Raw genomic sequence first — 24445 nt, 5'->3', positions numbered from 1 at the left:
TAAAACTGAAATCAGTGCTCATCCTGATTTGACAGCGACAGGACCAAGTAGTCCTTTGTTTTGCCCCATTTTTTTCAGATGTTTTAAAACATAGTTTGTCTGCTTTCCCCTTTTGCCTTCAGCATTATATTGTTGGAAAGGTTCCTATAGTTCAGCGGTTCCCAACCTGTGGGTCCCAGCCAACTGTTAAGATTTCTGGGGGTTGAAGGACAAAACATCTAGGGACCCACAGGTTGGGAACCACTGCTGTAGCCCATCTAATCCAATCTCCTCAATGCAGGAAATCCAGCTAGAGCAAGCATGGGCAAACTTCAGCCCTCCAGGTGTTTTGGACTTCAACTCCCATAATTCCTAATAGCCAACAACTTTCAAGCTTTCTTCATGTTTTGTTCTCTATCCTTGTTGCCCTTCTCTGAACCTGCTCTGTCCATATTCTTCGTAAAATATACTGCTTAGAACTGAATGCAGTATTCCATTTGAAACTCAACTATGGCAAAATATAGTGGGACTATTAATTTCTTTATCATGGAAACTCAGGTGCTACTCATGCAAACTTAACTGTGATTTGCCTTCTTTGCTGCAACATCACACTGTTGGGTCTTGTTCGATTTAGGAAAACAAATCCCAAGGTCCTTTTCACACACTGCTACTAAACCAAGTATCAGCCATCCTATGTGTACATTTGGCTTTTGTGGCATAAAGGTAAAGTTATACATTTATGTTGAATTTCTGTCTATTAGCTTCAGCCTCATTTTGTAGTTTGTTAAGGTCCTTTTGAATTGCTTGAATCTTCCAATGTTAGCTGCCCCTCCCAGTTTTGTATCGTCTGCAAATGTAATAAAGATTCCCTTAAACCCACCATCTAAGGCAGTGGGGTCCCCAGATGTTTTTGGCCTACAGCTCCCAGAAATCCCAGCCAGTTTACCAGCTGTTAGGATTTCTGGGAGCTGAAGGCCAAAAACATCTGGGGACCCCAGGTTGAGAACCATTGATCTAAGGGTTCATCTATATGATCGAATGAATGCAGTTTCACATCTCATTAATTGTGAGCGTGTGACTTGCCCAAGGTCTTCCAGGGGGTTTCCATCATTCAATAGGGACCATGGCTAAACCTTGACTTCAAAACTGGTCTGCTTCCCTTTCTTTCTTTGTTTTTTTCCTTTTTTCGTGTCAGGAACAACTTGAGTCGCTTCTGGAGTGAGAGAATTGGCCGTCTGCAAGGACGTTGCCCAGGGGATGCCCAGATATTTTGATGTTTTACCATCCTTGTGGGAGGCTTCTCCCATGTCCCCGCATGGAGCTGGAGCTGATAGAGGGAGCTCATCCGCACTCTCCCCAGGTGGGATTCGAACCTAGCAGCTTTCAGGTCAGCAACCCAACCTTCAAGTCACGAGGCTTTAGTCCACTACGCCATCGGGGACCCTTTCTTTGGTGAAATTATTCAGACACAAGTTCTCTGCTGGAGAAGGCTATGTCATATGTACCACAAAAAACGAACAGATCTCAGGACTCTATAAGTGGTATCAAACTGCTATAATTATTTGGTCTAGTTATACCCTTGAACCTGTAGTGTCTTGGCCACCTCTAGATTGTGGCTGCCTTTAAAATTTTGTGAATGATTCTCCAATGAAGCCTGAACTCGCAGGTGGTTGAGAGCCAAGCTGTTCCAGCAGAGGGCAATGTGGTATCAGAAGTAAGGATTGTAGCATTCCCACTAAAGATGAAAGATATGATTGAACTGGATTCCTGATTTTCAGGATGGAGTGCAGAGCTTGAAGTACAGAGGGGAAAGCAAACTGTTGTGTTCTTTCATGCTGTTTCTGACCTTTGGTCAGTCTATGGCAAACATATCACAGAGTTTTTTGACAGAATGTGTTCAGCAGGAGTTTTCCCATGCCTTCCTCTGAGGCTGAGAGAGTGTCGTTTGCCCAAGGCCAAGGCACATATTTCTACAATAGAAACATGGTTTGTTAAAGCCTATAAAACCCTCACAAATAGAAAGCTTGCCCCAAATGTAAATTATATGACTGACAGATCTTGAATATGGGTCTGAGCAGGCTGCTTACTTCTCTTGGTGCGTGGGACATTCTTTGCAAAGGGCAGGAGGCGATTGTACAAGGAGAGCCAGGCACAGCCCTGATCCAAGTTGGCAGCTTCCCTGAGGTATGGTCCATCAATAGTGCATATTCCAGGTCAGCTTGGCCTTGGTGTAACGGCATTAAGCTCTCTGGAGCCCAGCCCAGAAGCATTTGCAAGAAGGTGTTGCACCTAGTATCTTGTCTTTTCCTCAGCCACAACCAGAGAGAGAAGTTTGTTGGGATGGCGTGGGCTTGCTTAGTGGAACAAAGGCAAAGGAAGGTCAGTTTGAAGCATGATGTACAATGAGATAATATGATAGCATGACATGCTTGGACAACTCAGGAGTGCTGGGATTTGTAGTCAGGTAATGCGCTTCAGCTCTCTGGTTGCAGAATCACAGGACAACCATTCCAAAACAGCTCTATAATTGTGTGGTGTGGAAGAGTCCCAGGGTATTTAAGTATAATCATAGAGTTGGAAGAGATTCCAAGAGCCATCCAGTTCAACCTTATTTTGCCATACAGAAAGAAACAGTTAACACACTCCTGACAGGGTATGTCCATCTTAAAACACTTGCACAGAGTAAGAGGAGGAAACCACACAGGGAATATCCTGTTTGTTGATACTTTAGAAAATAATGACCCAAATCTTATTAGTTACAAAGAGACTCAAGCTGCTTTGAGTTTCCTTTGAAAAAACAATATACAGTACAATTAGTACAATACTAATTCTAATAATAATACTGGGAAAGGTATCTGACCTATCTCCATGATATCTCATGATGTATGCATAGGGGCCGGGCTGTGGCATAGACTGGTTAGTAGTAAATCACTGTGACTAAGAGGTCATGAGTTCGAGGCCAGCCCATGGCGGAATGAGCACCCCACCATTAAAATAAATAAATAGCCCCTGCTCGTTGCTGACCTAAGCAACCCGAAAGATAGTTGCATCTATCAAGTAGGAAATTTAGGTACCACTTATATGTAGGGAGGCTAATTTAACTAATTTACGACACCCTAAAAAAATCGTCCAGCAAGCGTTTGGAATGAGGAAGTTGCCGTCGCAGTGGATGATGAAGCAGCTGCTCCCCCTGTGGCCGGAATTGAGCGTACCCTCAGGAAGCTGGAGAAGTTTAAATTGCCTCTATGCCTGTCTCTGTTCTATGTGTATATGGCATTGAATGTTTGCCAATTATATGTATATTGTGATCCACCTTGAGTCCCCTTCGGGGTGAGAAGGGTGGAATATAAATACTGCAAATAAATAAATAAATATTGCATACATCATGAGATATCATGATGTCCCAGAGTCGGACACAATTGGACTTAATGTCAGGGGAAAACCTTTACCTTTACCTATGCATATTGCAATATAGGAATTCCAATATCAGAAAAAATCCAAAAGCTCAAACACTTCTGGTCCCAAGCATTTTGGGTAAGAGATACTCAGCCTGTATCTAGTACACTTTGGAAAGCCTGCACCCTTGTGTGCAACAAGTACCTGCTAGCTACTATGTACAACAACACTTTTGGTTTTGGGGAAGCCCAAAACGGTTCCCCTGTCTCTGATCAGCTGCAGGCTGACTTGGGTTTGACTGCTCCTCTTGATGCTGCTGCTGCAATGCACTCAGGTGAATCCATCTGGCAGATCAGCAGATGGGGATATAGAAATGCACCTGATATCTCCTCCTCAGTTGTGGTTACTTGCCAGGGGAAGCAACTGGGCAGAGACAACAGCCTTTGCCATTGTTTGTAAATGCAGGTATACCTCACTTAACAAAGTAGATACATTCCTAGGCAAAAGAGATAACATCCTGTACAACAACCACAACAAAATCTAACAATGCAACATATTTAAATAAATATTTTATCCAAAACCACCAAGTATGCCTCGTGTAAGAAAACAAAACACCCTGAACCTTCTACAAATCACTCAAAGGCTTCTTCCAAAATACATTAAGTTTATTTAACCATTCTCCAGTTTTCTTACGATTTAGATATAGCATGGATTTAGATTCAGATAGACTGCAGTAAAATGGGTTCCCTTATATAAAATGGCAAAATTAAGGTTTGCTTTATGGAATTTTTTTGGGAATATTTTCAGGCATTGTACAGTTGAATCCATAGATATTGAATCTTTGGATATGGAGAGCCAATTACCGTATATAGTTGAGTATAAGCTGACCCAAATATTAGCTGAGACACCTAATTTTACCATTAAAAAACCTGGGAAAACATTGACTCCAGTATAAGCCTAGGGTGGTAAATTTCAGAAATAAAAATAGATACCAATAAGATTACATTAATTGATGCATCAGTAAGTTAAATGTTTTTGAATATTTACATAAAGCTCAAATTTAAAATAAGACTGTCCTACTCTGATCAAATCATTATTCTCATCTTCTTCAATGTAAATGTGCTTATGTATCCTTTTAATAATAATAGAGTAAAATAATACATGTAATGATAATAATAAATACATGAAAATAATACAAGTAATAATAAATAGAGTAAAATAATAAATGCAATAATAATAATAATATCAGAGTGAAATAATACATGTATTAATAATAAAAATAGAGTAAAATAAATGTAATAATAGCAACAATAATAGAGAAAAATAATAAATGTACCATATATTCTCGAGTATAAGATGACCCAAATATAAGCCCCGGAGGGGACTCAAGGCGGCTTTACATACAAGTAATGATTTGATGCCTTAAAACTTAAATAAATATTAAAATAGAAATTAAAAGTACATTAAAACAATTTAAAAAATTATAAACAATATAAATCCAGAGTTTAACACGTAATCCACTAGCATAATCTGGGCTTTTTGGGTGTAATAAAGCGTTTCTGGTGGAATAAAGCTCTCAGATTAAGGATTTTAGGTGATACACCTAAAAACTACTCTTTTTAAAGTTCTGGTTTATGGTAAAATGAGATCATGGATGCATGTGTTTTCCATATTCTTGGGTTTAAGAACACCGAAATTAATGTAATTTGGTGGTTTAATGTAAACAAACTTTGTTTTTGAACACAATTTTCAAAACTATTGTGCACAAAAATACCTTCAGACTATGTACTGTTTAAGGTGCACATGAGTCATTAATGAATTCCATGTTCATATTAGTGTTTCATCTCCAAGATAGGCTATTATGCAATTGCATACATATCACCATAATAGAGATAGAATCTTGGCAGTAGGTCCGTAAGTGACTGTGGAGACCTATTCTGGATCGGCATAGTCTTTCCTAATGACGACATCAATTTCTAGATGGAAGGCAGTCCCGACAAGAATTTGCTTGATGTACCTTCCTCTTCGCACGTTTCTCCCTTTGGTCCTCTATTAGTGCCTCTTCGAATTCCACAGCACTGTTGGGAATAGCTGACCTCCAGTTCAAGTGCTCAAGGACCAGTTCACGGTATTGATGCCATATTTTTTAAGATTAGCTTTAAGTCAATCTTTAACTTCCTTTTGTCTTCCACTGACATTTTGTTTTCCATTCTTAACTGTTTGGGGAGTTATTATGCATGTACAGTAGAGTCTCACTTATCCAACATTTGCTTATCCAATGTTCTGGATTATCCAACACATTTTTGTAGTCAATGTTTTCAATACATCATGATATTTTGGTGCTAAATTTGTAAATACAGTAATTACTACATAGCATTACTGTGTATTGAACTACTTTTTCTGTCAAATTTGTTGTATAACATGATGTTTGGGCGCTTAATTTGTAAAATCATAACCTAATTTGATGTTTAATAGGCTTTTCCTTAATCCCTCCTTATTATCCAACATATTTGCTTATCCAACATTCTGCGGCCCATTTATGTTAGATAAGTGAGACTCTACTGTATATGCAAATACAGGTATTCCATAATCGGGGGTTGGGGGGGGGAGAATCCAAAACATTTCTGGTTCTAAATTTTTTGGATAAGGGATGCTCAACTTATATACCGTGTTTCCCTGAAAATAAGACAGTGTCTTATATTATTTTTTGCTCCCAAAGATGCGCTAGGTCTTATTTTCAGGGGATGTCTTATTTTTCCATGAAGAAGAATTCACATTTATTACTGAACAAAAAAAAGAACATTTATTATATACTGTCCAGTAGTTGTCATCACAAACCAGCATAACCAGAAAAACTGTGAATCCTATCAAGAATTTCTTGTTACTACAGTAGAGTCTCACTTATCCAACACTCATTTATCCAATGTTCTGGATTATCCAATGCATTTTTGTAGTCAATGCTTTCAATGCATTGTGATATTTTGGTGCTAAATTTGTAAATACAGTAATTACTACATAGCATTAATGTGTATTGAACTACTTTTTCTGTCAAATTTGTTGTATAACATGATGTTTTGGTGCTTAATTTGTAAAATCATAACCTATTTTGATGTTTAATAGGCTTTTTCTTAATCTCTTCTTATTATCCAACATATTCACTTATCCAACGTTCTGCCAGCCCGTTTATGTTGGATAAGTGAGACTCTACTGTACCATTATTTCTATTTACAACAATCTGTGGTACATATATATTTACCCATCCTGGATGCTCTGGTGTTCTGTTTGGCAGGCATGCTTCCAAACAAAAACGTTGCTAGGTCTTACTTTCAGGGGAGGCCTTATATTTAGCAATTCAGCAAAACCTCTACTAGGTCTTATTTTCCAGGGATGTCTTATTTTCAGGGAAACAGGGTACCTTCTCCTGTATTAGCTTGTTTTTGAATTTTTTTGACCTAGAAGTGTGCAAAAACAAACCAGCACCAAAATCCTTTCAACTGTGTTAAGGACAGGATTGGAAGAACTCTTGCAATCCCAAAGGTCTAACTGGAAGGAAAGCCTGCTTGGGAGATCTCATGGGTTTGCCATGGATCCCTGTTGCTGTGGCAACCTCCATTCAGCCATAGAGGAGGCGTGAAAGGGGCCTTCTCTGTTTGGACATTCCTAGGCCTGGATTTGCCCCCGAGAGAAACTGAGAAGATGGGCTGAAGCTCAGCTGCTTGGAGGCCCCTTTCCCGCACTGCTTCCCAGGGAAGCCAACATGTGCTCTTTGGGGACGACGGCCATTATCCCGGCCAGCTGGGCAGAGAAGAGGGTCAGGGGGTTAAATCCCCTACCAAGTGGCCTCTTAGTCTCCCATCTCCGTATGACACTCTCACAGCGATACACGCCGACCTAGCATACATCTCATGCCCGTTCTAAATATAACCGCATACACATTGGGTGTGGGGCATGCGCAGGAGCGGGGGGATTGCCAAGGCGGTTCACCCAGTGGCCTGCCAATGAACCGGAATGTTCTCTAATCCCCGGCGGGCAAGGAATGGGTGGGTAGAGGCAAGGGGGGGGGGGCTGACAAAGTGGGTTATGAAAACACAGCAGCGACCCGTTGGCAGCGCCACGGGGCGCCACGGCACTCGGCATCTGTTCCGGCTCCTAGAACGACGGGGTCGAAAGTTCAGCTCTGCCTCTTTTTGGACCGTACCGAATGGGATGGCAGCTCCCCCAATACCCCCCCCCCCAACAAAGGATCCATATAATTGTGGTTTCCGACAGGCACGTTTTGTGGGGCGTGAAATTAATGGGAACGGGCACTCCACATTCATGGGGTTACAAGGAATACAAGGACACTAAATGTACATGGGCATAGAAACGTACACCAAGTCTCATATGATCTCTTTGGGTGGGGTTTGCGCCCCACAGATGTGGTTTCCGTATTGAAAATTGACAATGGTTTATTTATTTATTTATTTACAGTATTTATATTCCACCCTTCTCACCCCGAAGGGGACTCAGGGCAGATCACATTATATACATATAAGGCAAACATTCAATGCCCATCAACACATCAAACCGAGACAGAGACAGACAGACAGATAGACGCAGAGGCAATTTAACCTTCTCCTGTGGGGATGTTCGATTCTGGCCACAGGGGGGAGCAGCTGCTTCATCATCCACTCTGACGGCACTTCCTCACTTCCTCATTCCAACGTCGTAAATTAGTTAAACTTGCCTCCCCACTTTTATAAGTGGTACCTTATTTCCTACTTGATAGATGCAACTATCTTTCGGGTTGCTAGGTCAGCAACGAGCAGGGGCTATATTTTATTTTTAATTGATGGGTACTCACCCCGCCATGGGCTGGACTCGAACTCATGACCTCATGGTCAGAGTGATTTATTGCAGCAGCTGCTCACCAGCCTGCGCCACAGCCTGGCTACACTTTTAACATTTGCATAGGAATGCCAACAGATGTTGCTTGTTTCTTGGTCATGTGGCAAGCAACACCAGCTGAAATCCCCTTTTCACAAAACATTGAAGGAACTGGGGTTCTCTTTGGTTTCCAGCCTGGCATCCTGAGTCCCCAGAGTTTTCAACAGGGAAAGGTCTTTCCCATCACTTGCAGTCATCTAGACATGGTAAGCAGTGGTTCTCAAGCTGTTGGTCCCCAGGTGTTTTGGCCTACAACTCCCAGAAATCCTATCAGTTGGTAAACTGGCTGGGATTTTTGGGAGTTATAGGCCAAAACACCTGGGGACCCACAGGTTGAGAACCACTGACCTAAAGGATGAGTCTGAGAACTTCCCTTCTAAACTAGGCATGGGCAAACTTCGCTCTTCCAGATGTTTTGGACTTCAACTCTCACATTTCCTAACAGCCAGCAGGCTGTTAGGAATTGTGGGAGTTGAAGTCCAAAACACCTGGAGGGCTGACATTTGTCCATGGCTGCTCTAAATCAATGGTCCCAAACTTTGGTACTGCAGGTGGTTTGGACTTCATCTCCCAGTGCTCTAAAATGTGGTTCTTCCCCAATGCAATTCCAATGACAAGTTATCATGACAATGGTGGCCATAGAACTGGCCCCATGGTGGTCATGAATGTGACACATTCTATAAGCCAACTTCTGGGTTATATTAAGGTTGTCCCCCCTCCCAGTGAGGTGTGGCCAAAAGCTTGCCAGACCTGCATAGTTCATCTTACTAAGGTAGATCATGTGAGATGGCATGAGGATTTCCACGAAGATGTGACTTTGAGGATGTAGGTATTTCTCTCTTTAAAAATGTAGTACAGATTTCTGCAGGAAAATAAATATCCTATATGGTACCAGGAGGGAACAGGTTTGAAGTTGTAGGTGCTTCTTTCTTTTAAAAATGCAATACAAATTTCTACAGGAAAATAAATATCAGATATGGAGAGACCAAGCTTGGTGGTAGACAAATGTAAACTGGGGTTGTTGTATGTTTTCTGGGCTGTATGGCCATGTTCTAGAAGTATTCTCTCCTGACGTTTCACCCACATCTATGGCAGACATCCTCAGAGGTTGTGAGGTATGGAGAAACTAAGCAAGGAAGTTATTTGACACAAGTCAAAGAACATGAAAGGCACTGCAAACTAACTCAACCAGAGAAATCAGCCATAGCAGAGCACTTGATGAACCAACCTGCACACAGTATATTATCTGAGAACACAGAAATGCCTGACCACTCCAACAACTATCATGTCAGACTACACAGAGAAGCCACTGAAATTCACAAGCATGTGGACAACTTCAACAGAAAGGAGGAAACCATGAAAATGAACAAAATCTGGCTACCAGTATTAAAAAAAACTCAAAAAGTCAGAACATTAAATAAGAAGCAACACTCTGGAAACAGAGGAGTTCCAGACATGGGAACCAGGGGCAGCTAACAACTCTGAACAAAGGATGCCCCCAGGCAGGAAGAAGCCAGGAGATGAAACTATTCAATGCTAATTAAGGTGATTAACTACAACATTCACACTGGCCTCCAACTGACAGAGTTATTCTCTCACCCTGGACTTTCCACAGATATATATAAACCTTCCTTCCTTAGTTTCTCCATACCTCACAACCTCTGGGGATGCCTGCCATAGATATGGGTGAAACGTCAGGAGAGAATACTACTAGAACATGGTCATACAGCCCAGAAAACATACAACAACCCTGTGATCCCGGCCATGAAAGCCTTCGACAACACAAATGTAAATTTTTATGAAATTACTAGCTGTGCCCGGCCACGCGTTGCTGTGGCAAAGTGGTGGTGGTATTGGTTAAAAATTGCTGTGTCATTTTTATTTGACATTTGTATTTTTTTATTAATTTTATTGTAAGTTATCTTTTTATTTATTATATTTTATTATTTTCTTGTATTATTTTTAGTTATTTTCTGTTATTATAGTATTTTATTGTATTAATTTGTTAGTGTTTTTTATTATTTTTATTGGGTTGCTAGGAGACCAAGTTGGAGGAGCTTAGCCTTCTAACTGACAGCAATTGGATAAAAGCAATTATTCCTCTCTCTCTAATTAGGACTTTATTTTTCTTTTCTTTTTGTTGTATCAACCTAGAGGCGTGGATGATGGGTTGTGTTGTCAAATTTCGAGGTTGGGGGGCCTGTAGTTTTGTTGTTTTGTGGGTCGCCGTGATGCCATCACTCTTTTATATATATAGATAAATGTGCACTGTTCCTTTGGGCAGAGGACCTGTAGACAGTGGCATAGTGAAGCAATTCAATGGCATCAAAATGGTAGCTTCTTCTTCACTATGTATCATTTCTGCCCAGAACATTCTGACCAATGTATAACCTATACTATGTTGGGGTCTTTTGGATTGTAAGAACCCCAATGATGTTGGGTGTCAGTCCTACCTCAGAGCCAGTGGCTTCTTCTCTCTCATAAACACACTTCCTTTATCTCCTCTAAGCAACTGGCCAAGAACACGAATAGTGTGCGTATGCGGAATGCAGAGGGTGGAAGAGGGTGAGGAGACCATTCCAAGCCCTGAAAGGCATGTGAAAGATTCTTTCCTTTAGTGAAGATGGAACCTCCTCCCTATTCCTTGTACAGGAGTCAGCAGGACTGGCAGGTCATTAACATTGGTGAAGGGAGTATGTCTTACAATGCATTTGAGGTATCAAACTAGTTGAGAAAGAACAAGTGAATGGAACACTTCTAGCATCCCAAGAACAACTTATGAATGCCCTGCATCATCTGTGTCTGGTTGTCCTTCTCCTTAAGTGTAGGGCTGGCTCTGAAGTTTTGTGGGTTTCATTTTTCTACAAGTCTCTCTACACATGAAAGAGACCCATGGCTACCCCAATCTGTGTCCTTAGCCCCATGCCTAATAAAATGTCAATTTTTATATGAAGAATAGGACAAGCTAAGCACACTTTGGGGAAGGCCAGAGATCAGAAGGTAGGTGCAAGAAGCCATCTGCGCATGAAGGACCAAAGAAATGTGGGGGGCTGGGAACCATTCAGGATGGCATAGAATGAGCCGGAGTTCATGGCAGGGGCAGAAGGGGGAAATCTGGCCTTGCAGCGAAAGGAGTTTGGGTTCATGGCAGGGTCACCATCAGGTTGCTTCTCTGCCAAGTGTAGGGATGGGTCAGATCAGCTTAAGCGTCCTCTGCATTTAATCCATGCAGACATGAATTTCCATCTCTGTTCATTTAAATCATCCTTTCAGAGAAATTCTTCCCCCAGGTCCAGTTTCTGCCCCCTCCTCCCTGCCACACATGCCAAGTGAAGACAGGGATGCTGAGACACTCTGAGCTCCAGTGGTCACACCCGAATGCCGGGAGCATTTTTTAGGGGAAAAAAAAACTAAATTAGATACAAATATAACAACTAAGTAGGCTTACAACTCTCCCCATGTGTTACCTGACGTGTAGTCATAAACCCCACGGACTGCTTAGAAACTCTGGCTCTGAAAAGGCTCTGAAGGAATTGGCATTGCGGAAGGTGAGCCTACTGGGAAGCAAAACCGAGAGCAAAATCACACCACCATTTCCAGCATGGCTTATATCATAGTGACAGTAATTGTGCATTACCGGATAAAGGGGAAATTAGTCACCACAAAAGGACAAAAGAAGTCACAGATTTGCATAAGATTTGTGCTAATGTGTATATATATATATATATATATATATATATATATATATATATATATATATGAATGCAAATTTAGAAAGGGCTACTGTAATTTAAATAGAATTACAATACATTACACCCTGTTACAGAATTGCAACATAGCACAACAAAATGCTCAATTCACATGAATGCACATGCACAACTACACTCAATTATACAATCACTTTCCTGGGGATGTTCTAGCTGGATTTCCTATATTGAGTATTGGGTTAGACCTGATGGCCCATATGACTCCTTCCAATCCTGCGATTCTATGAATAATGTGCAGTAATGTGAAATGTGAAACATACTGTTGACAGTAGCACCATGTGTGTAACTCTCCACTTTCACGTAAATATGACATTATGCATTGGCCAAAAAGAGGCAACTACTTCTGTACATGTAAAGCACCAACAAGATGCAGCTAGAATTGCTAACAAATTCTGTCTTGAGAGTCTGGACTGAAATTTTTGGCTTCATCCATAAGGAACCAAAACAACTAAGATTCTGGACAATCTTGCACTGTTTTTCTGGTACCAAGTGGTATCACTAGGGTTGGTGATTCATGATGTCACCTTGATGGCAATTCATGATATCACCTTGATGGACCTCCTCTTGAACCTAACCACATCACAATATTGTAGCTAAAATCCCAAACAAAAAGCATTAAAAAACTGTGTGTTTGTAGTGAGTGTAGATAAAAACCACATGATCCGAAGTATCATTGTAACTTGGTAATAATGAGAGCTCTGACTTCACATCACTACAATGTAAATAAGAATACATTTTAGCTTTGTAGGTATGGTATATTGACACAGTGCATGTATGCTGAACTGATGAAAAATGTTTTGTGATTATAACTAACTACATGGATTTATATGAAAAATATATTTCTGCACACAAATTGTACAGAGATATTTTGATGTCCCTCCTTCTGGGGGTCTCACTTGGTGAGGTTTGCACTATTGCCTTAGTGATGCCACTAGATATACAAGTAGGAAAAGGTTACTATTCCTTGGGAGAACTACTTTCAATAAAATTTCCAGTTGAAGAAATTTTAAGCTGGAGGATAAACTGAGAGCTTCTTCACCTTTCAAGTTAAATGGAAGGCCAAAATGGAAGACACTCAGGACTGCAGGGATGAAGAGTCCCCAGACCTGAAGGGATGGAGAAATTACAGCAGCTTCCACTGTTTTCCAAGTCCTTCTGGGATGGCTGCTCAAGTTTTCCGCTAAGAGACTCAAAGCCTCCGGTTGCGGCTTTATTGATTTTGCAGCCACTTGTTTTGCTGGGACATCAGAAAGCTCAGCACAGGAAAAACATGCCCACCTCTACCTCCTGCTCCCCCTCGCCTCATCACAGCCTTTTGGTGGCCATGTATTCACCCTGAAAGTATTGTTTTCTTGGCAAGAAAAGGAAGGTCATGGACTGCCCAGGGCCCTGTCTGCTGTGCTGAAGTGATTCGCTATCACTCTGTTGATGGCCTTGGAGAAGTCCGTCTAAACTGATCAGCATCTGTGTTCCCTTCTAGGCAGCCATGGCTTTCGTTCATCTGGTCCACGAGGGGAAGGGAGGTTCAGGAAAATGGTGGGAGAGATTCTGTGCCAGCCCAGTTCCCACTTTAAACCTTTCCCATTATTGCTCTTGTTGATAAGGACTTAATCAATCAGTTGAAAGCAGAGCTTCAATCATCGTCAATATTATTATCACCATCATTATTTGTATCCTGTCCCATCTTCCCGTGGGGACTCAAAAGATCACTGGTTGAGATCCTTCCTTGGGGTTGTGATGTGTTAATCTCAGCATGATGCTTGAATTGTGCTACATAACTCTTGTGTTGTGTGCCGGAACCAAGATTTCAATTGTACGATGGAAAATGCATTACCACATCTGCATGGGTGATGGCTCTGCATGTACAACTTTGCATCTGCAACCTTCAACTCAATGTGGCCATTCTGCATCAAACAAAAATGTCCATCTGTTTCTGTAGGGGAGCTAAGAAATGAGTAAGGCAACAACAGGATTACAAGAAAAATTTGGAAAGATTACTATTCATGCTCGGACTACACCAACAAATATGGCCATTGGGAAATGTAGTCCGAAAGAGTAATTTTGACAATCTCCAAAGGGCACCCAGTGAAGGAAGTCTGTGATTTCAGTGTCTGAGAATTATTTGCCAGTCTTGAACTGAGATCTAAGATTTCAGAACCGGCCCCAGATCCTGTCCTGCCAAAGGGAGCTGGAGAAAAGTGGGCAGAAGAGGAAGGAAGGACAGCAGTATCTCCAGAAGTCCATAATATGAGATACAAGGCGGCCTCCAGCTACCTGGGACAGAGCAGGACACGGTGTCCTTGACCTGTCCAGGACAAGGTGTGTGTTGAATTATTTTAGCAGAAAAGGCAGAAAAATTCCACAAGCACTGCTCATTTTTGTGCTTTCCCAGAAGCACTAAAGAATAACCATTACCTGTCCGGTCCTGCTCCCACAAACATGCTGCCAGAGGCCAGTGACTCAGAGTGTCAAATGATGGGGCCAGCCATGATGGTGACAGGTATATACACATGTATACAAAGCAAGGTAGTACAGGAAAAAAGATAGAAAAGACCAGAATATTCATCCTTGAATTTTACATGCTTTCCTTATCTAACAATGTTGCATCCTATTGTAAATGTTTCATTGTCGCATCTACTACATTCTTCTTGTTTTCTGACTCACGATCTTCGGGTGGATGGGTGGGTGCATGAGAATTTACTGTATACTGTATTTCTCCCTTTGCTTTTCTAATAGTCAGTGGGATCATTAGAGAAGCTCCCAATCCTGGTGTTGGAAGTGTCCACAAGGGTCATCTAGTCTAACCTTTTATCCAGCTGAAGCATTCTGGAAAGATGCCCATCCGACTTCTGTTTATGGTATTTATTGAGTCAGAAGTGAATTGAGGGTACAGTTATAATGTATTTTTAAAAACACAAACAAAGTTAAAACTTGACATTATACTATATTTCCTTTGTCCAGAAGCTGGCCACTTGGAGTGCCCCTGGTGTCGCTGTGAGAAGGTCCTCCATTGTGCATGTGGCAGGGCTCAGGCTCCATTGCAGTAAATGTTCTGTGGTTTTTTCTTCTCCACACTCGCATGTCATGGACTCCACTTTGTAGCCCCATTTCTGAAGATCAGATTTGCATCTTGTGGTGCCAGAGCGCAGTGCCTTCCAAGTCACCCAGACTTCTGTCTGCCCAGGAGGGAATTTTTCATCCCATATCAGCCATGGATTGAAGTTCCAGGTTTTAACCTGTCACTTGCTGAGGTGCTCTATTCGGTATCTCTGTAGATGTTAGAAAGCTGTTTCTTGATTTAAAGAGTTGGTGTGCTGGCTGGTATCCAAAAAGAGGATGGGCTGGAGATGTCAATGTCTTGATCCTTTCATTATAGGCTGCTACTTCTCAATGGATGTCCGGTGGTGCAATGCCGGCTAAACAGTATAATTTCTGCAGTGGTGTGGGGCATAGACATCCTGTGATAATGCAGCATATCTCATTAAGAGCCACATCCACTGTTTTAATGTGGTGAGATGTATTCCCCACTGGGCATGCGTATTCAGCAGCAGAGTAGCAAAGTACAAGGGCAGATGTCTTCGCTGTGTCTGGTTGTGAGCCCCAGGTTGTGCCAGACAGCTTTCGTATGATATTACTTCTAGCACCCACGTTTTGCTTGATATTCAAGCAATGCTTCTTATAAGTCAGAGCACGGTCCAGAGTAACTCCTGAGTATTTTGGTGTGCTGCAATGCTCAATGGGATTCCTTCTGGAGCAGTTAATTTTGCTTTCAAACAGTTTTTAACATCAAGAAGTTCTGCCTAATGTTTATATGGAATCTCTTTCCTTGTCATTTGAATCTATTGTTGTCCTTGTAGTCTCCAGATCAGAAGAAAACAAGCTACCTCCACTATGTGTCTTCAGATATTTAAAGATGGCTGTCTTCCCACGTCTCAATCTTCTCTTCTTCAAGTTAAGCATATCCAACTCCCTAAGGCGCAGCTTGGTTTCCAAACCTTTTAGTTCAGCAAGCATTTATCCCTCTAAAATATTTAGAAATCACTTTTCCATATCCACCAGGCATCCTTAAGTAATGCACAAGAGAATCACAATAGAAGAATGGGACAGAAAGAACACTTTCAGTAAACAGTCTAAAACCCATTTTATAAAGCCAAGACATGATATTTATGCAGTGAATTTGCTAACTTTGTTAAGTGTCGGTAGAGTAAGTTGTTGTGTGCTCTTCATATGTTTTTAAGCACATTTTGCATTCCCTTGTCTCAAATCATTTTAAAAGCAACCTCCCTGGGAAGTAATTCTAATTTTTGAAATAGTTTTAGATTCCATAAAAGAATCTGGGGAGTTTTGAGAGCTTGGTTACCAGTTAGTTTTCCTTGAAACAACTATGAGTGATTATTTTGATGTCCCACACAATCTGTGCCATTGATGTGGGTTGCAGAAAAGCCATAGGATGCCCAAGTGGAAGGCAGAGATCCCTAGGGGATGGCACCAGGCCATGTCCTGTTCACACGTTTTGTGTATCTCCTTCTGTTTTCCTTGCTCTAGTTCCACAGATAGACAAAACGGGCAGCTGGCTGTAATGTGAAGAAATTCCCACTTTCCATGGAGGTGGAAAAAGAGGTCATAATGAGAGCAGCCGCTGGGGATTGCTTTCATCTTGTTCCTCACAATTGATGCTTCCGGGCGTGAAGATCAGGAGCAGGGGGCTTGTGATGGTAACAAGGGAAATGCCACTGGGATTACGGGCCATGTTTACAGCATTCACCGGACCATGCACTTCTGCCGTGTGATCATGTAAACACATCACCACCCTGGGCAAAAAGGCCGATATGGCAGCTCCCAGCTCTCCTTGCGACTTCAGCCCTGGTTTCAGTCCACGGCCTTCTCTTCCTTTAGCATCCCATCCCAGTTGGATTTGTGGAAGCCAAAGGAGAGCCACATCCATATCAAAAACTGCATATTTCCTTGCATATAACTCATCATATGGCAAAGCATGCATGTTATATGTTGCCTCAGTGGGTGGAAACATCCTTTCTGTGCACGTTTTCAGGACAAAGGAGCCCCACGTTGCAAAATCTCAAGTTGGCAAGTATAATGAAATTATTTCTTAAACTCTTCGCTCTCTATTATATACAGTGGCTGGCCACAGTTGCGCCATTGTTTTATTTTATTTGGTCCATAATTAAACATTTTTTTTTTACTTTTTACAGACTAACACAGTTTTCTTTCAGATTTCATGCAGGCTCAAATTCTGCAATGGGTTTTCCTTCTCAAATATTGAATGCAAACTTTTGGATATTGGAGGATTCTGGGTGCAAATGGTTATGTTATGGCAAGTTGCGTATAAACTTTGAAGAATAAACTTACCTTCTTATTGTAATGTTTTTCAAAATATGTTTGTGCTAATGTCAAAGGCTTTTACCTGAATCACTGGGGTGTTGTGTGGTTTCTGAGCTCTATGGCCAATGTGTTCAAGCAGCAACATCTCCTAAAGTTTTGTCTACAGCTTGAAAATGCCAGCCACAGATGGAGGCGAAAAGTCAGGAAAAAATGTTGCTGGAACACAGCCATTCAGCCCAGAAACCACACAACACCCTGCTGTTTTTATGCTGTTTCAAGTTATTGTTCTTTGCCTCTGAGTCATTTCAGACTTATAGGGGCCCTAAGGCAAACTTATCACAGAGTTTTCTTGGTGAAATATCCTGAGATGGCCTTCAGTTTTTGCTTTCCTCTGAAGCTGAGATTTGCCCGAGGTTATCCAGTAGGTTCCTGTGGATGAATGTGAATTTGAAACCTGTTCTCCCAATGCCATGGTCCAACACATAAACGGCTACATTAATCTGGCTTGGTTTTTTTCAGATTAGTAGCATTTAAATGGGATATCTTTTTTTTAATTTGTTGTCAACCTTGATTTCCCAATATCCTAGTCCAGTGCTCACCATGCTGCCTCTTTTTTAACCATTGTGTCATTACCTGCACTTTTTTTTCATTTTTGCTACAAAATAGCTTTGGTGTGATATATAGAGATACGACTGAGTATTTAATTACAAGCAAATCAGGGAAATTGGAGTGAATGACCCTATGATTTTAGAGTTTGGAAACCTTATTTCTTTCAGATGAGAACTTCCAGATTCCTTGCTGACTATTAGATTCTGAGAGCTACAGCCCCCAAGGAAGCTTTTTAAAACTCCAAATATAATACACGTGAAACTTCAGGGACCGAAAATAGGGTGATCTGTCTGTCATAGTCCTGACCCAAATATGGAACTCCCCCCTTCGTATTTCCCAGTTCATGATCTTCCTTCCATGTACATTGACTTTGGATCAAGTCCTAAATTATTTTTATATATTATAAAATTAAATCCTTTTAATGAGAATGACTTCATGATATCTGTTTCTTTATGCAAGTAATTATATACTTTTTTCATTTAAAAAGTATGCTGTCAGAGGTGATGAGACATTCTAAAATTGTATCATATTATTTAATAATGAATAACTTTGGAGTATATATATATGCAATTAATTCAAACCTGTGGCTAAAATTAATCTTCGGGTTTTTCCACATTTATCTTTTACTTCTTTGCCTTGCTAGGTTTTATTATTCCACCTAAATAGAAATTGGGTTGCTGTGAGTTTTCTGGGCTATATGGCCATGTTCCAGAAGCATTCTCTTCTGACGTTTCGCCCACATCTATGGCAGGCATCCTCAGAGATTGTGAGATCTGTTGGAAACTAAGTAAGTGGGGTTTTGTGCATTTTTATGGTTTCCTCTTTTCTGTTGTAATTGTCCAAATGCTTGTGGATTTCAGTGGCCTCTCTGTGTAGTCTGACATGATGGTTGTTAGAGTGGTCCAGCATTTCTATAAATATTGATGGGCATAATCTTTTTAAAATAGTTATATGGACTCAAATCCAACTGTTTCTCCTAAATGGAGTAAACTTATTGAATTGATGAAACATATAAATTTTGTGTTATCCAATTTCCACAAATCTAAAGATTTTTTTTTTTTAAAAAAATAGAGACTAAGAACCGAATTTGAACCATAGTTTGTGAAAGAGAGACTTTTTGGGCACAATCTTGTCTTATTAAATGCAGTAGAATTTGCTTCTGAGTAAACATACTTTGGATTTTGCATCCAATATTCTGAAATGAGGAATCCGAACGGCCTTTTTCCATCCGATTCTGTGAGTGTTAATTTATTTTCTTTGGCACTAATATATTATACAGCTGGGACGTTACATTTATGTCTATTATAAGCCTAAATCTTGAAGGGAGTTAATAAAGGGGCTTCTCCATGCAGACAGAAACAACCTTATTCAGTTGTCAAAAGTATGAGAAACCACTGGAGGATTTCTGCCTCATTTCTCAGCAATCTCGTCCTGCGACAAACTGTCCCGCGTGGATTAATTCTTTAAATGCCGCATTGCCGTTACGGAGGAATTTCTAATAATTGGGATGCATTATAATCAATGGAGGGCTTCGGGGAGCTCTCCGAAAACGGCCTTGACTCGCCCAAGACCCAGGCAGCAAGCAAAATACCAATCATGAATTTCAAAATAAGCAGAGCATTCTTAACTTTAATTCTTCCCACACTGTGATTGTACATCGAGGAGATGGAATTAATTTTACTTTTACATAAAGAGGAAGAAGGGAAGGAAGGGGAGAAACATAAATGTGGCAGCACTTGCAAGAGCTGTTTTGAGTTTTGCATAAGCTTTCTTGGATATTTCATGAAAACCTACTTTTTATTTTGGATACCTTGGGTATAAAGCATATGCAGTTGTGGGAATTGGATAGAATGCAATAGGATGAAAAATTCAAGCCGTGAACCTTGTGCCAAATTATCAGAAGGCTTCATAAGGTGATACAGGTCTTTCAGATCTTTCCAATGATTGAAGCAATACACCTGCATACCAAAAAAGTCAGCTTCTTTGGAATCGAAACTCTTTATGAGAAGATTTCTCTCGTTATATGTGCAATAGTGGAGACTCTTCCATTCATTCATGTCGTGCACGGCGGAGCCGTTCTCTTTGTTCATAGCTAGCTAAAGGAAGGGAATTTGTGACTATGTGTTCTCGAATGATTTCATGGCCGGAATCACTGGGTTGCTGTGAGTTTTCCAGGATGTATGCCCATGTCACCAGAAGCATTCTCTCCTGATGTTTTGCCCACATCTATGGCAAGCATCCTCAGAAATTGTGAGATCTGTTGGAAACTAGGCAAGTGGGGTTTATATATCTGTGGAAGGTCCAGGGTGGGAGAAAGAACTCTTGTCTGTTTTAGGAAAGTGTGAAGGTTGCAATTGTCCAGCTTGATTAGCATTGAATAGCCTTGCAACTTCAAAGCCTGGCTGCTTCCTGTCTGGAAGCATCCTTTTTTGGGAGGTGTTAGCTGGCCCTGATTGTTTCTTGTCTGGAATTCCCCTGTCTTCTGAGTGTTGTTCTTTATTTACTGTCCTGATTTTAGATTTTGCCAGATTTTGTTCATTTTCATTTTCATAGCAGCCAGGATGCTCACCAGAGTGGCGTTCAGGGAGCACACAACTCCCCTGTTGCGTCAGCTCCACTGGCTGCCAGTTTGTTTCCGAGCACAAATCAAAGTGCTGGCTTTAGCCTATAAAGCCCTAAACAGTTCCGGCCCAGCTTACCTGTCCGAAGGTATCTCCCTCTATGAATCATCACGGAGGTAAAGATCATCTGGGGAGGCCCTTCTCTCGGTCCCATCCGCTTCGCAAGTGAGGCTGGCAAGGACGAGAGACAGGGCCTTCTCAGTGGTGACTCCTCGGCTATGCAACTCCCTCCCTAGTGATATTAGATCATCCCCCTCCCTTCTAACCTTCAGGAGGAAAGTGAAAACTTGGTTATGGGACCAGGCGTTTGGAAATAATTTAGTGCAATAATGGACCTAGCATATGTGAAATGATTACGGAATGGCCTCGGACTACAGTTTGGATGACGTGGTTTTAATGTTGAATGTACTGTTTTTTAATTATTAATAATGTATTAATTTTAATTTGATTTATTTTAATCTTTTTGCCTTTGGTGAGGCATTGAATAGTTGCCATGTGTAAGCCGCCCTGAGTCTCCTGGGTGGAGAAGGGCCAGGTATAAATGGGGTAAATAATAAATAATAAATACTGGTGCTAAATTCATAAATATAGTAGTTATTACTACATAATGTTACTGTGTATTGAACTGCTTTTTCTGTCAATTAGTTATAAAATATGATGCTTTGGTGCTTAATTTGTAAAATCATAACGTAATTTCATGTTTAATAGGCTTTTCCTTAATCCCTCCTTATTATCATTTTTTTTTTTGCTTATTCAACATTCTGCCGGCCTGTTTATGTTGGATAAGTGAGACTCTACTATATACACATTGCCTTCCACATATGGTAGAATAGTAGGCCTACATATTATCTGAAGGATCTATTCCAGGAAACTTCATGGAATACAATTTTCACCTACAATCTGGAATTCTGTTTTTCTCATCTGAAATGAATTATATCTTGGGCTCCCAACCAACGCATAGTATAGAGTTGCATAGGAGGACCTAGATGTACCTAGAGATCTTTAAGCTTCCAGTATGATTGTATGGTCCAATATGGTCAACTTTGCATTGGAGGCCTAGAAACAATACTTCTCAATACATTGCTAGACATCCTTCACAATTCCATGGTTTTCAAAGCTCTTCGCTATAACTAGAACCACATTCAATGTGGTTGTGTAATAACAGGACTTACTGTATGTATTTGACTGTACTTATTATGTCAATATTCAGTTGAAGTTTAGAAAAGTGGATGTTATTGCAAACATCACAAATTGCATATTCCACATTGTGCTTTCTTGCTCATTTTGAATTGATTCCACGATTGGGCATTGGATGTAACACATTAGTATGCAATGCAGATGTGGTTGTGCCATGTTTCCGTTCTGCAGAGTTATGTCTCTTTGATACAGAATCTCCATCCACATCTTTTTCTTTCTTCCTTGCTGCTTCTTATTTATTTTTTTCTTTAGTGACAGTTAATTTTTCTCTTCACTCTTCTCCGGCTCTTCTTTGTGCTGAATTTTAATGTTCCAGAATTCTTTAGTGAACTTGAAAGCTCTACACATCATCTATTATTTGTTGAAAGCACACACCTGCCTTGTGCTTTCTAAAATAATCTGAAAGGAGCTTGTGAAAGAGATTGCACACGACGTTAGGGAAAAAACAGTTAAAATGCCACACCACAAAACAGTTCCAACAAATAAAACCAATTACGGCAACAGCACAAGCGGGATAAAACAATTCCACGCAAAAAGTAGAGAGGCTAACATTTAACCTGCAGTAAAAGCCCTGCATAATGAAAAGGTCTTCATAGCTCACCTGAAATTTACTAGAAGAGGGAGCCAATTCTTTTGCAGCTTTCTTGTTAATCCTGGTAAAAGAAGTTTACACAGTTTATTTTGTTTTTTGTTCATATTTTTGTTCTGCGTTAAGCTCCCACAAGCCCTTCAGCATATTAGATTGTCATGACACCATATTTCCCAATTGTCCCAGATCGGCAGTTCCGAATCCCGATTAAATCATCCGCTATCCCACTTTTTTCAGTTTCTTTTAAAGCTTCCTGATTTTCCTCTCCTTCCCTCATTTCCCCCCTTCACCCTCAGTTTACTTCAATGGATGCAGGCAGAGTTCAAACTACAAAAGGAGTTTACTTTCAATTAACTTAGTCTTAGCTTTTCTATTTTCTTGTAACTTTTGTCATCTTGACCACATTCTGACCTTGCTTATATAGGTGTACCCTTGTTTTCATCTGTGAAATGTTGGAGGGCATGTATCATAGGGCCCTTCCAGGCAGGCCCTATATCCCAGGTTCTGATCCCAGGTTTTCTGTTTATCCCAGATTATCTGGCAGTGCGGACTCATATAATCAGTTTAAAGCAGAAAACCTGGGATCAGATCCTGGAATATAGGGGGCCCTTAGTTATAAGGAAGGATTGGATAGATGATCTCTTGCCCAAATCAATTTCAGATCTTAATTTATAAGTCAGTTCCACCCATTCCCACAATAACATGTCTATAGCAGAAGTTGTACATAAATATGTGGTTGGAGTCTTGTTGATATCACACAATGGATGTTTACTCTCCCTGAAGTACAATGATGTACATTTCACATCGGCTCAAATCCCATCTTTAGTCCCAACTGGAACAGAGCCATTAGTTTCTACTGGAGCAGAACCACTGAATCAATTCAATTTACCTACATTTGACTCACCAGGCAACAGTTGAGTCTATAGTTCTACTCTGTTGTTGCATACCTTTGAGTTATTTATAATTTATGATGATCCTAAGGTGATTCTATCATGGGGCTTTTTTGGATATGGGTTTCTTTTGATTTTCTCGGAGAGAGTGTGACTTGCCCATGGTCACCCAGGATTTCAAACCCTAGTTTTCCAATTCATAGTCCAACACTCAAATCATGATTGACTTGGGATGAATCAATAGTATTGCACTCTTTGAGTGTGGAACCTTCAAGTTGCCTATCAATTTATGGCAACCCCATGAATTTCATGGGGTTTTCTAAGCCAAGGAGGACTCAGAGATTATTTTGCAAGTTCCTGCTTCTGAAGACATCTAATATTTGTTGGCTGTCTTCCGCCCAAGTACTCACCAGGGCTGACCCTGCTTAGCTTTCAGGACTGGATGATATCTGATGCCTTTAGAGCAGTGGTTCCCAACCTTTGGGCCTCCAGGTGTTTTGGACTTCAACTCACAGAAATCCCAGCTAGCTTACCAGCTATTAGGAACTGTGTAAGCTGAAATCTAAAACACCTGGAGGACCAAAGGTTGGGAACCACTGCTTTAGAGTACTGATACTCAACAGTGCCTTCAACGAAACCTTTGGTTCCCTGGGATTGCAGAAACAACTGTTGTGCATTCCACATTGCACAAGTGAACAACAAACAGGGTATTCAGCAGAAGGCTGTGTATGCAACCATTGTGTGACAACATGAAAGTAGATTTACACTACAGAAGCGTGAGGTAGAATTCTAATCCATGTATTTCTGAGCTTATTTTCTCAATGTTGCATTTATAAACAATATTTATCTTAATGTACACATGTTTAACTGTATTTTATTCTGGTTTATATATTTTCATAAGCTTATTACTATCCCTTTTAAGCCAAGAACGTCATCCCAGAATTTAGGGAGGAAAAGTTCAAAATCCAAAGGATAATTACATTCCAGCTCAAACATAAGTATCGGAGGTAGAGAACAGTTGTGCTGAAATTTCCAAAATTTCCAATTTCCTTAAGCAACTCTATGTAAATGTTTATAATTTGTTATGCTAAATGAAAAAAACGAGATTGCCAATAAGCAAATAAAAAATAT

This window comes from Anolis carolinensis, chromosome 3 (assembly GCF_035594765.1).
Source record: "Anolis carolinensis isolate JA03-04 chromosome 3, rAnoCar3.1.pri, whole genome shotgun sequence".
In the NCBI taxonomy this organism is placed as follows: Eukaryota; Metazoa; Chordata; class Lepidosauria; order Squamata; family Dactyloidae; genus Anolis; species Anolis carolinensis.
This window is presented reverse-complemented; position numbering follows the sequence as displayed.